Consider the following 11094-nt stretch of genomic DNA (forward strand, 5'->3'; position numbering starts at 1 on the left):
TTTTTCCTCATCAATCTACACACACTACCCCATAATGACAAAGCGAAAACAGTTTTTTTTGAATTTTTTGCAAATGTTTTCAAAATAAAAAACACCTTATTTACTTAAGTATTCAGACCCTTTGCTATGAGACTCTCAATTGAGCTCAGGTGCATCCTGTTTCCATTATCATCCTTAATGTTTCTACAACTTGATTAGAGTTCACCTATGGTCAATTCAATTGATTGGACATAATTTGGAAGGGCACACACCTGTCTATATAAGGTCCCACAGTTTACAGTGCATGTCAGAGCAAAAACCAAGCCATGAGGTCGAAGGCATTGTCCGTAAAGCTCCGAGACAGGATTGTGTTGTGTCACAGAAATGTATGCAGAATTGAAGGTCCCCAAGACTACATTGGCCTCCATTATTAAATGAAAGGACTTTGGAACCACCAAGACGACTCCTAGAGCTGACCGCCCGGCCAAACTGAGCAATTGGGGGAGAAGGCCCTTGGTCAGGGACCCAATGGTCACTGACAGAGCTCCAGAGTTCCTGTCAGTGGGTGAACCTTCCAGAAGGACAACCATATCTGCAGCATTCCACCAAGTAGGCCTTTATGGTAGAGTGGCCAGAAGGAAGCCTCACTAAAAGGCACCATCCCTAAGGTGAAGCATGGTGGTGGCAGCATCATGCTGTGGGGATGTTTTTCAGCAGCAGGGACTGGGAGACTAGTCAGGATAGAGGCAAAGATGAACAGAGCAAAGTACAGAGATCCTTGATGAAAACCTGCTTCAGAGCGCTCAGGACCTCAGATTGGGGCGAAGGTTCACCTTCCAACAGGACAATGATTCTAAGCACACAGCCAAGACAACGCAGGAGTGACTTTGGGACAAGTCTCAATGTCCTTGAGTAGCCGAGCCAAAGCCCAGACTTGAACCCGATTGAACATCTCTGCAGAGACCTGAAAATAGCTGTGCAGCGACGCTCCCCGTCCAACCTGACAGAGCTTGAGAGGATCTACAGAGAAGAATGGGAAAATCCCCAAATACAGGTGTACCAGCTTGTAGCGTCATACCCAAGAAGACTCGAGGCTGTAATCGCTGCCAAAGGTGCTTCAAGAAAGTACTGAGTAAAGGGTCTGAATACTTATGTAAATGTGGTGTTTCATTTTTAAAATATTTTTAAAATGCATTTGCATAAAAAAAAAATATGTCATTTTGTGGTATTGTGTTTAGATTGAGGAAAAATACAATTTAATCCATTTTAGAATAAGACTAACAAAATGTGGAAAAAGTCAAGGTGTCTGAATACTTTCCAAATGCACTATATGGCATATGTACATCCTTTTTTGGTGGGCAGCAGTCAATGTGTGGGGGTCTCTTTGTGTGTGCTCTCTTTGACCAACTCTATTAGCTGGTGTACTGTAATTGTACTGTCTGCTTTCCAAAATACTTATGAATTGGCAGGTACTATAATCCCTCAAATTGCATATTAAAATATTTGTTTAATCAATGTATAGTGTAACAAATGACACCGGTGTGTAATGTGGGGGGTCAGTAGTATGACTACAGCACTGACCAGAGAACCTATGATAGACTGCCTGTTACGCTACCGTCCTTTTTCATCTTCACCACAATTCATCACTCATAGACAATAGGTCGTCTATGTAGTACGGCTCAGTGTGGCTCCCCTCTGCTCTACTCTCTATTAGAGAGCCTCTCACGTCGACGCAGCGGAGGATACACGGAAACACGACCACCAACACTCGGCGAGGTCAGCAGGGACCATGGAGAGCAATGCCCTGACCTTTGACTGACAACCTCCTGTTAACCTCTCAATTAACCCCCGCGCCTAGCCCACCTGGCGATTGGGTGATGATGGCAGGCGAACCCGCTGCAAGCTAACAGAGATAGGGAGGATCCTTCCCTTTTGTCATTTTCTGCCTGGATACACTCTGCCCAGGAAATTACCATCTTATTTCACTAATGCATTGTAAAATATTGTCCCCGGCCCCCGAAACGCCTTTCCTTTCTCTATAATCACATAGGAGTTCTTTCTTTCACTCTTTTTTCCCTCTTTCTCTTTTTTGAGAGGAAAATATGTGAAAACCCCAGGTGTGTAAGTGTGCGATGACCTTTTCACAAAGTCACCCACCTTTCCCGTCCTTTTAATCAGTCCCCCTCTGTTCCTGGCTGTGTGAGTGCCTGTAATGTCACAATTAAGACACATCCATTGTTTCTGTTTTCGGTCTTGAAATTTGGTGCTTCTTGGACCTGGGGTCATCTCTCAATATTAAATAAGTCAAAGTGCCTTACCACCCCTCCTTTCTCTTCCTCTCTCTCTTGCGCTGTCTCCTTTCTCTCTCCTTTCTGGGTGGGATGGAATTGTCACTCAGAAAATGAATGTCTGCTGCCCTTAGCCATGAGAACAAATTTATACTGTCACTTTTTATTGCATAAAGGGATGGGGCTTTTAATGGTGTTTAGTTGCCTCATTTTCACATTAGAGGTAGGCTTCAGTCACATATTGATAAGATTAACCATACTGATAATTATAACTAATACAAGTAATTTGATAGGAACAAGAGGGTGGTTGCATTACATGGCAATTTGCCGCATAGGACCGTGTCTTCCAAATGGTCCAGTTATAGTACTCTTCATTATGTTTAGCGTTAGTGTGTTTGTGCTTTTGTACTGCTGTCCTTTCAGCCCGTGCGAATTAAACCTCGTTACCTGGTAATTAGAACAGAGACGCAGCATGTTTGGTAAAAAGACACATCTCATGTTCCATTTCACTTATGAAGCTTGGGTATTTTTTTATTCTCCGCCATGGCTAGGAACACCATGCAGCCCAGTGATGCACCTGCTCCGAACATCACATGTGATGATGCATAATGCAAGCAACGTCCTTTCTTCTCAGAGCCTGTGTCAAAGTTTGAAGGACTCCCGCTATTTGGGCTTGTAGCGCGGTATAAAAATAATATGAGGCAGATCTTTCGGAGGGGGTAAGCAAGATGGAGGGGGGGGAAAGGAATGGAGTTCAAGTCATGTCACTCTAAATTAATCTCCTCAGGTAGTGGCCCCATTAGGGTTCACACACGGGCCCGGTTTACTATGCAAATGGGGTCATTACCTGGAGAAGTTAATTGACTCTGACACAGGGCCAGAACGGTGAAACCACGTGATGTTTATTTGCTTGTTATGAAAATGCTTGAGAATATGGCTTGAGTCTGCACACATGAAAATTATATTGATGAAAATATTGTGGAGAAGTCGCGTTAAAGGGATGTTTGAGATGAGAAAGTTTGCCGTTTTTTTATTATCATTTTGATGGATGATTATTTATAGAAATGGTTAGATATCTGAACCTTTTTTAATTTTTTAATATAGTAGCGATTTGATGTATGTGCATTTAATGATGTATTTTATATTTATATTTAACATGAAATATTCCACCATCACCTCACACAGGATATCACTGTCATACTTTACAAACAAATGTATTATCTTTTACAAAAATGCAATTTTTCTAAACCACAGTTAACTACAAAACAGACACCCAGGAATTAAATGTAAATGGTTAGATTTGTACTCTCTTTTTTTTCTTTTGCGCAGCAATGTGTCGTTCCACTCATACCCTAAATATTTGAAGACCCCCTTCACTAAAGCTTTGCTGCTGTACGAGGGCATCTCACTGTGCTTAATCTTTCTGTTACCTGGAGGCGCTGAAGACAACAAGCGCCATGCGCTTACAAAGATCACGAGCTGAGCCCAAAACCTGCCAGATGAATGGGGAGCAGAGGTTCAAAGTTTCTGCCACTTGACTCTGTGAAGTGGGGACTGACAACACCTGCCTGAGAGATTGAAATGAAGGAAAGAAGGAGGGATGGAAGGAAATAGGGTAGACACATTGAGATGTTTTCAAATAATTTCCGCTCGATTGCACAGTGTCCCCCACCCGTTACAGCCTTCTAGCCCCCCACCCCACCCTCTGTGGGTTGTATCTGTAAGTAAGCATGCATGTAAATGGACCATTTGTGTCAAGACCTGTCAGCTTGTTTCCTTTGTTTGGGGGGTGTTTAAGACTGGTGGGCTGCAGGCTCAGGCCTCTGCACTGCAAGTGAGACATCATACTAAAGTTGTACACTTTCAACTTTTTTTCCTTTCCAAAGGTAATGGACCGTGGGAGAGGCAAATTGAGAAGGACGTGTGGAACAGAACTGCCTGTTTGTTTGCTTGTACACGGTCCTTGAACTATAAATTAGATGTCACCATTGTTACCTGTCATTTACTGATGTGGATGTGTTGTATTTTCTCCCCGGGTCGCTGGTTTGATTTTTTTGCTCTTACATGACTTAAATGAACGGCTCCAACTGGCCTCCAGTCATCTCGTTGGGATTGACAGTTTGGAACGCTGAGTGCTTGCTTCATTATACTCAGGTTATTTACAACCAGGTAATGCTGCCATGCTTGTCAAAGGTACGTAACTAACTAATGCAGACACTAATATCAGATATGTACAGTGCGGTATCCCTCAGGGCAGTTGCCTTGGGCCGTCACTGTTCTCTCTTTTTACAAATGACACCTGTAAAACGTAAATTAAACGCAGTCTCAAATAGCTGCCAGTTACTTTCTAATAGCCCGGTATTGGCCCACGTTTGAGCTAATAAATGACTGTTTTAAATAAACACTGGGTTTAAATTAATTGTTTACGATGTTACCATGAAATGGTTACAAAGTTTGTTTGATTTGTTACATTAAATCATTCATTAATGGCAGCAATAATCAGTTTTTCTTGCCAGTGAGAAACTGCTAGCCATTGGCTGCTAACAGCTGAGAACTGCTAGCCCACTGGCAAGCACAAAAACAGTCAACTGGGGAGTACAGACCCCTAGAAATCATCAGATCGCCCTCTAGTGGCGAAAGTAAGAACTTAAATGCACAGTCAAAGATGTCAGATCAGCAGCATACCACCCTGCATCCCACTGCTGGCTTTCCTCTGAAGGTAAGCAGGGTAGGTCCTGGTCGGTACCTTGATGGGAGACCAGGAAGTGGTGTTGGGGAGCCAGTAGGAGGCACCCTTTCCTCTGGTCAAAAATAATATCCCAATACCCCAGGGCAGTGTGATTAGGGACATTGTCCTTTGTAAGGTGCCATCTTTCGAATGGGACGTTAAACGGGTGTCCTGACACTCTGTGGTCACTAACAATCCCATGGCACGTAACATAAGAGTAGGGATGTTAACCCCGGTGTCCTGGCTAAATTCCCAATCTAGCCCTCATACCATAATGGCCACCTAAGCTTCCAATTGGCTCATTAACCCCCCCCCCCCCTCTGCTGTAACTATGCCCCAGGTTGTTGCTGTAAATTAATGTGTTTTCAGTCAATTTACCTGGTAAAATAAAAATGCTGGAATTCAACAATGAACTATGCAAATAAGCAAAAGCTTTGTGCATTAAGGAAATAGACGCCTGGCTTAAATAGAAGCCTGTCTCTAAGCGCCTGTTGTGTTCAGTGATTTAAGCAAATCCATGTCTTGGCTATTAATGGAAGTTTTACAGTATGTATGCTACTGATTGCACACTCTACACATCAGCACCTACAGCCAGTGAATTCATTGAGACTCTTAGCAAGGAGGTACAGTCCGTGTCCAAATGGGTAATGAACAATAAACTGGTCTTAAATACATCTAAAACCAAAAGCATTGTATTTGGTTCAATGCATTCTCTTAGACCTAAACCTTACCTGGAGTTGTGAGTAAAGGGTGTGACCATTGAACAAGTTGAAGAAGCTGAACTTTTTTTGCAAATGTGTAAATAAATATAGACTGGCAAACTCCAAGCGGGCTGTCATGTGCCTTTTACTGAGGAGTGGCTTCCATCTGGCCACTCAACCATAAATGCCTGATTGGTAGAGTGCTACAGAGATGGTTGGCCTTCTGGAAGGTTCTCCCATCTCCACAGAGGACCTCTAGAGCTCTGTCAGAGCCATTGGGTTCTTGGTCACCTCCCTGACCAAGTCCCTTCTCCCCCGATTGCTCAGTTTGGCTCTAGGAAGAGTCTTGGTGGTTCCAAATTTCTTCCATTTAAGAATGATGGAGGCCACTGTGTTCTTGGGGACCTTCAATGCAGCAGACATTTTTGGTACCTTCCACAGATCTGTGCCTCGAAACAATCCTGTCTCTGAGATCTACGGACAATTTCTTAGACCTCATGGCTTGTTTTTTTTGTTCTGACATGCACTGTCAACTGTGGGCACCTTAATATAGACAGGTGTGTGCCTTTCCAAATCATGTCCAAACAATATAATTTACCGCAGGTGAACTCCAATCAAGTTGTAGAAATATCTCATGGATGATCAATGGAAACAGGATGCACTTGAGTTCAATTTCGAGTTTCATAGCAAAGGGTCTGAATACTTATGACTAAGGTATTTCTGGTTTTGCTTTGTCATTATGCGGTATTGTGTGTAGATTGCTGAGGATTTAAAAAAAGTAATCCGGCGGATTCCAGGAGAACGCTACCTGCTCCAATGCATAGTGCCAACTGTAAAGTTTGGTGGAGGAGGAATAATGGTCTTGGGGTGTTTTTCATGGTTCGGGCTAGGCCCCTTAGTTCCAGTGAAGAGAAATTTTAACGCTACAGCATACAATGACATTCTATACGATTCTGTGCTTCCAACTTTGTGGCAACAGGGGAAGGCACTTTCCTGTTTCATGACAATGCCCTCGTGTACAAAGCGAGGTCCATACAAAAATGGTTTGTCGAAAGGTGTGGAAGAAGTTGACTGGCCTGCACAAAGCCCTGACTTCAACCCCATCGAACACCTTTGGGATGAATTGGAACGCCGACTGCGAGCAAGGCCTAATCGCCCAACATCAGTGCCCGACCTCACTAATGCTCTTGTGGCTGAATGGAAGCAAGTCCCGGCAGCAATGTTCCAACATCTAGTGGAAAGCCTTCCCGGAAGAGTGGAGGAATGTTATAGCAGCAAAGGAGGGACAAACTCCATATTAATGCCCATGATTTTGGAATGAGATGTCCACATACTTTTGGTCATGTAGTGTATGCATATTGTGTAAAAATAAAAATAAATAAAAATAGTTTCTCTTGGTGTCCTTCCAATATAGAACTCGTATTTTATTTTGAATTTAATATCTTACGATGTTCTTGTCTATAACTCTTCTGTACTTTGTCATGTATGTTTTATGTGGACCCGAGGAAAAGTAGCTGCTCCATGCGCAGTAGCTAATGGGGAGCCTAACAAACTAAACTAAACACAGACAATGGCTTCTTTTTAAGATTGTTCTTAAAAATACAATCTTCAGTTTATTACGTAGCCTATTCAGATCACGCATTACTTTGCACACGTTTTTATTCAATAGTAAACAGGCAGAATGTAGAAATAATTAACGTTCATGTTACTATGTAGGTTCTACAAAGAATCTACATAGTAACATGAATGTTAGTTTTATATGGGAGAAGACATAATTATCACTATGCAACAATGCTATCAGGCTTTTAGAATCCTGACAGGAGGTGGAACATCATATCTAATGGTGTGTAATAACAAAAACTTTTGTGTGTGCTTGCGTAGATACACACCAGGCTGGCGTTAACCCCCCCGAATAAGCCCAGCGGAGCGACTATACACAGGCTGGTAGTTAAGAGAGCGTAGTTTACCTCCTTCCATGCAGAAAAAAACATGGGCGGATGGATAGAAGGTCTTAATACTACCAGCTCTGTGCTGCTATAGGACTCAAATTTCCGCTTGGAGCAGCCCTCTTCGCATTGAGTTAACATGACTGACAAGTGAAGTCTCATATACACAGAGGAAAGCACACACACACACACAGCAATGTGGCTGCACATTCAGAAAGGCAGTACAGAGATGAATAAATGCCTATTATGGTTTTAGTTGAGATTCATTGTGATAATTGATCAATCGGCGTATACCTATTGAGTCGTTTCATATAGCACTTTTAACAATGCGTTTCTAGTCTTTCAGTCTCGCTGTAACAGAGATACCACCTACTGTAGGCACACAGGTAGTATTCTACACCTGAGACTCTTTCTCAACTCACAGATGCATCGCCTTGATGTGTTTGTTTCCTTGTCAACCTCTTAATTGTCTCATCCGAAGTCAACCAGTACATCTCTGTTTACATCCTTGTTTACCAACCATTCAGTAACAACCTGTCACTGTTACACACAATGGCTTTGTTTGTGATGGTGAAGTCAGCCCCATAATCTGAAAAAGGAATCTGCAGGTTTCATGCATGTGTAACCTAGGGGAATAATAATATGTGAGAAACTTTGCAGGTGTATGTGTATCGAAACACCTGCTGCCTTCACACTTGGGACAGACCTTTTTGTCACAACATACTTGATGAAAATATACAGTGTTCTATGGCCCCCATTAGTAGTACTGTGTCATAATTATGTTAATGTGAACTCTGTGACCCAGCCTCTTGCTTGATTGTTTGTCAGTGCTCTGCAAGCGTTAAAACTAGTTTCTACATTAAGATACTTCAAATATTGGTCTTTCATGCCGTCATCTCTTTTTCAATTGTGTATTTTATCATCTGTTAATCAGTACCTCATCTTAAAGTATTCTATATGTTTGCTGTAAAGTCCTGACCCTTCAAAACAAACCAGTTAGTTTAAAACCTGGTGCATGCTTCTTTTAGACAAAAAGCTGCAGCTGCGGAGACCGTATTGTGGGGCGGAGAAGGTTTCAGATATGTTCCAGGTGATGAAGTGTTGATATCTGCCCTTAAAGAAGTTGTGCCCTTAAAGAAGATGTGCCCTGTGGACATTCACACAAATGTGTGTCTTTCTCCCCTTTTTCCCCTCACCCCATCCTTCAAAATTCAAACGCACATAACAAAGAGAAATTTTCCTCATGTCTGCCTGGCAAGAATATTCATGATTCGACTTCCAGGTTAAAAATGTATATTCAAATTTGCCTACATTAGAGCATGTGTGGTTGTTAATAAATTAACACGTGGCAGAAATAATTCAGTTTTAGCGTGATGCTCCCCGACGCAAGCTGTCAGCTGTCGCATTGTTCCGGATTGAACGTGATGCTGAGGCGGCAACACAGTGCAGTGAACTGTGATGTTTTAGTGTACCTAACTCTTAACTCTCAGGGCTCAGTCTTTCTGACAGACATACACCCACTGAACTGTGATGTTTTAGTGTACCTTACTGTTAACTCTCGGGGCACTGTGCCTCAACTCCTGCCTTTTTGCATTAAGAATTGCTTAAGAAGGTATGAGGGTATAATATTCCCTTTTCTCTGAATGTTCTTATGAATGCTTCTGTCTGGTTACAAACATAGCATCCCACAGCCTTGTTTATGCACAAGCTATGCCTTTATCCAAAGCAAAATACTTTTGTGGATAAGCATCTGCAGCTGAGATTTGTCGCCAGTCCAGAGATATGTTTGTGTGTTCCTTAATGTTACAAGCGTAAATTTCAGCAATTAGAAGAGTCAACGCATAGTGAACAGTAAGAGCTGGGTGTTTTTCCTCATCGGTTGCTGTAGCAGCCACACTAAGCCCCTGATTGTAGGAGGCTTTAACATCTTGACGTGCCAGCATGGTGTGACGCATGGCACTTCTCTTCTACATCTCCTCGCTTTCTCCCGTCCCAAAGATTTACATAGTGGAATCCAGGGACTGGCACCGTGTGACAATCTGTTTGTGTAGCTCTAGGTGCAAGATGTGTTAGATGTCAAGTGATTCACTGTAAGTTTTTAATAAGCAGCATTTGTTCAATCTCCTGTTTAAACACTCCTCTTGCCTTAGCGACGTATCCTTAAAGACTATGGCCCTATCTTTTAATTAACTCTCTGGCTAATGTGCCACTTAATTGACTAATCAGGAGATTTTGTTTTCTCTAATTTACTTGAAAACTATCTCTGGTTAAGCTTTTTAATATCTGCATGGCGGGAACGGATACTTACCGGTGCCTCTCCAAAGGGGAAGGCCGACTGTAGCAGGGGGAAAACAAAGTACAGTTAATTCCTTATCAAACTCTCTTGGTTCTGACACAAACCGCTAACAAGGCCTAGGTGTGATTCTTGGGCATCTTTTCTTAAATGCCTGTGCAGTTTTTAATAACGAAAGCTTCATGTTCTATGCAGTGCTTGAGATTCTTGATATTGCACTGTTGTGGTTTTGTCAAAATCTGATATACAGTAGTAAGCCATACAGTTCCTTGTTGGATTGCATTTAAATGTTTTTATTATAGTTTTTATTGTTTCCTTTTACGATATAACATTAATGCAATTGAATTACATTTGGCATTAAACAATAACTTGACAGACATGAATATACAGAGCACCTGGAAAGCACCCAGACTCCCCGCCCCCCTGCTCCCCGCCACGCCACAGCCCCACTCCAAGACGGATCAAATAAAAAACAACCTAATCCATTCAAGAACAAGGCTGCAACGCAACAAAATGCGGAAAAAGTCAGGGGACGTGAACACCCCCCAAACGGCACCGCACACACAAAGATAGAAAAGGAAACAAACTTTCAATTTTTCACCCACAATCCCCCCTCCCCCATAACAACTATTACAACAAAAGGAAACATGTTTTTTTTTTTATATATACATGTATATAAAAAATCCCTACCCCTACCAGTTATCTACGTATGTCTGTAGTCTATCAGGCCATAGATTGCATTTTTCTGAGGTAGAAGTGTATTCTCTGTGGCCGGTAGTGAAACAAAAGGCTAATTCAGTAGTAACTTTTTCCAGGGGTGTTGCCAACATTCTCTGAGAACATTACCCGGCAACCTGCGATTCCATTTAACGTTCCAGTGAGGTGTATGTTTTTATTTACTTGATGCATTCTGAAGTGGTAAAAATGTTTTGTCCTGAAAGACCTGTAACATTTTGCCCTAATATGTTTTGATTTCTGAATGTTTTTTTGTCGGTTTGAAATATTATGGGATGGCAGGTAGCCAAGTGGTTAGAGCGTTGGATTAGTAACCGAAAGGTTGCAAGATCAAATCCCCGAGCTGACAAGGTAAAAATCTGTCGTCCTGCCCCTGAACAAGGCAGTTAACCCACTGTTCCTAGGCCGTCATTGAAAATAAGAA

This window comes from Salvelinus namaycush, chromosome 6, assembly GCF_016432855.1.
Source record: "Salvelinus namaycush isolate Seneca chromosome 6, SaNama_1.0, whole genome shotgun sequence".
Classification (NCBI taxonomy): Eukaryota; Metazoa; Chordata; class Actinopteri; order Salmoniformes; family Salmonidae; genus Salvelinus; species Salvelinus namaycush.